At 33.8% G+C, this 3,418-nt stretch overlaps 1 pseudogene; it reads right to left on the minus strand.

The window, feature by feature from the left end:
• Positions 1 to 408: 408 nt before the first annotated feature.
• Positions 409 to 590, minus strand: LOC116873236 (annotated as a pseudogene).
• Between the last annotated feature and the right edge of the window lie 2,828 nt (positions 591 to 3,418).

The following is a 3,418-nucleotide window of genomic DNA, read 5'->3' on the forward strand; positions in this document are numbered from 1 at the left end:
CAATTATCTGTGATTAAGAAAGGGTCAAAATACTTAGTAAAAAAACATATCTCTGATTCTCTTGAAATTTCCTGTTGCCACTGATAACCATGCAATGAGAAATTTCAGTATTAAAGGAACCTAAAACTTGATCCAATAGTTTACAAAGGTCTCCTAGAAGCAAACTTCCAGGCTATTGCCCACAATATTGGTATGATTCCTCTTTTTTTTTTCCTTTTTTTCTGTCTTTCTCTCTTTTCCTTTTTTTTTTTTTTTTTTTCACCTCAAGGTACATTTATCCATGCCACAAAGAAAACAACACATCAAGTATACAGCAATGCTTCATGATGGGAACAAGCTCTAATGGAGCTTGTTGAGATTTGCATGCAGACTGACATTCCATCTGATGTGTACACCGAGTAAGGCTGATTAATGATGACCATGATCAGGTGCAGAATTCAAACCTTTCAAGGCTTTACTTCTTTTATCAGCACTCTTGATTTTATAAACGATAAAGCCCATTACCCCATTCCTACTTGAATCTGCCAGTACGCTTGGGCATAGTAGGACTTCATGGGGACCCAAATATTTTTAACAAGGCTTTGAAGCATCTCGGCACAGGACCCCCAGCTCAAGCCTCCCCGACACTCAAAGGCCAATGACTCCGAAATGTCACCAAGTGATATGATTCCTCTTTAGGATGTAACATTGCAGTTCATGACTTACCCTCACTGTCTTACCCAGTATCTAAGAAAATATCTACATATCTTTCTGAAACTTCACAACAGACAAATACAGCAATTGATTTGTCTATCTTGTTTTTTTTATTTACATAACTTAATTGATTCTCTTACTAGTCAACTTTATCTGACTGCTCAACGTTTACTAGCATTTGTGGAAATGTTTCTGGAATGTTCCTGAAAAATAAAATAATAATAATAAAAAGCCTACCCATCCAGTCATAATCTTACTCAAACTTGTATAAAATTCTAAATGTCTTTTCATCAAATTGGTAATAGAGTTCTGAAAACTTTAAGTGAATTTATAATCTCAAAGAAAAAAATCTTATTTTGAATTCTATATTTTTCCCAAAATTGAAGTCAGAAATGCACTACTCAAAAATCATCTGATCTTAGAAGAATTGAACACAAAGTAAAGACATGCAATGTATACCGATATAATTTTTTCTGTATTTCTTTGTGTCAAGTAATGCTGAGTAAATCATTCAGTCTGACAGAGCAAGCCAAATGAGTTCCATCAAATCAATATGCTGGTAGTAATCCCTAAGTTTCCAAAGATTTCTCAGAACATCTGGTAAAGTTGAAAGCATGTATATGCCAATTTCAATTCATGTACATCCTGGATTAATATCTAAATCTGGGAATTGGTAAATACCTAATCCTCACATTTAACTGTGTAAAAATCTTTAATGATTAGAGCTTAGGACAGCATTTAACAACATTTACCCTCAAAATACAAAGGGAAGAAAAAAAAGAAATTTCCAAAATTCTAAGACCCATATCTATTCGTTTCAGAATCTATTTTGACAACATAATGAATGAATGAATTCAAGAGTATCTACACCATCTTTCCTAATTTCTAGAGAAAGAATCCTTTGTGTGAACTTGAAACCTACATATAGATGCTTGATAGTTTTAGTATCATCTATCCTACAATTAAAGATACAAGGTAATATGTCTTTAAGAATGATAGCACTTTGAAATAAATTCACTTGAAGTTACTGTCAGGTATTTTATGAGAACCAATGGGTAGAATTAAATTCAAGAAAACTGGAGACTGAATATTTCACCATTAAAATGTGGAGAAGGGATGAAGAAACAAGAAACAAGGGTTGCTGACTTGAATTTATTGATAGTTTACATGTTTAGCCAGACTTGGTCTTTTTCTTTTTGATATTTGTGCATTTATGATCCTTGTTCTATCCTGTAGAAGGAGGATTTTTGTTTCATGTATGTGATAATGGAAAATGTCTAGAAGATCTCAGAAGTAAAGGAAATGTCTACTTCATTCCATCCCTGGCCTTAATTTATACACCTGATGCAGAGGCACGTGTTAAGTACAAATGAATACAGTTTCAATTCATTCATTCATTCATCCATTCAGGCAGTCAGTCAGTCATCCTCAATAAATACATGGTTTTGCCTCCTCTGCATATGAATTAGAAATTGAATGGTGAGTTAAAATGACATGTTTCTTACTTTTGTAGAATTTAATGGAGAATAAAACAGCCATATGCACACAATAGATTTAGGATTCCAGTCTGTACCCATTGCTACAAAGAGAAAGTAGAGAATGAGCTTATCAACGTGCCTGATTTAGGCCAAGGAGTGGTAAAAAAGTTTCAACGGGCATTTGAAAGACAAGGAAGTTTTATTGTTTTGTTTTGTTGTCTATAAAATAGGTAAAAGTTGAACATGCAGAGGTTTAATGCCAGGATTTCTTTTCAGAATCAGGGGAAATTCAGATTAATTTATTCCACTGCAATATGGGAAATCTACGGCCCTACACAACAGAATGCATGCAGGGTAAATTGCTTTGGGCAAACTGCTACAAGGCCAATAGAGAAGATCTTCCTTTCCTTCCCTTTCCTTCTCTTCATTTCCCCTCCCTTCCCTTCCCTTTCCTTTCTCTCTCTTTCTTTCTTTCTTTCTTTCTTTCTTTCTTTCTTTCTTTCTTTCTTTCTTTTTATTTATTTCTTCTTTCTTTCTTCTTCTTTTCTTTTGCCTTTCTTCTTTTGACTTTCTTCTGCCTTCTCCTTTTCTCTTCTTTTACTTTTCATTCTCCCTGTAGCCTCGTTCCCAAGACTCTCACCTAAACTCTCAGCTTCAACTGTTATCCCCACATGGCTGATTCTTAAATTTATGATTTTAACCCAAACCCATCTTTGTGTTTTCAGCCTGAAATTTACAACTTCCTAATAGATGTGTTTACTTGAATATTTTTACCTTTTCTTAAATGTTATATATCTGATGAAACTTTTCATTTTTCCCTCCTTCCTTATCCCAAATGTTGCCTTATAGTTCTGGAAATTTAGGAAATATTTAGGATAATATAGACCCCTTTCATATTCATTCACTCATTCTCTGTCCCCCACCCTCTGTGTGTGTGTATGTGTGCATGTGTGTACATATCTAGGTGTGTAATTTCCTTGACTTTCATTATGATTTTCTATGTGTGCCACCACAATCAGTATAATATAATTTTAGTTCTTACTTTTTGGGTTTTGGTTGACTTTTACACAAGCAGAAACATTATCAAGTGTTTTCATTTAATATTTATACACTGTGTGGGTATAGCTTTAATTCTTTTATATTCTTTGTGCCATTGAATTGTATGCCTATAGCACAACTATCTTAGTCATTTTAAAATTGATGGACCTATGAGTTATTTCCAGTTTATGGCTATCACAAAGTTTACC

The sequence above is a fragment of the Lontra canadensis genome, unplaced genomic scaffold (assembly GCF_010015895.1).
Source record: "Lontra canadensis isolate GAN:19392208 unplaced genomic scaffold, GSC_riverotter_1.0 scaffold1, whole genome shotgun sequence".
NCBI lineage: Eukaryota > Metazoa > Chordata > Mammalia > Carnivora > Mustelidae > Lontra > Lontra canadensis.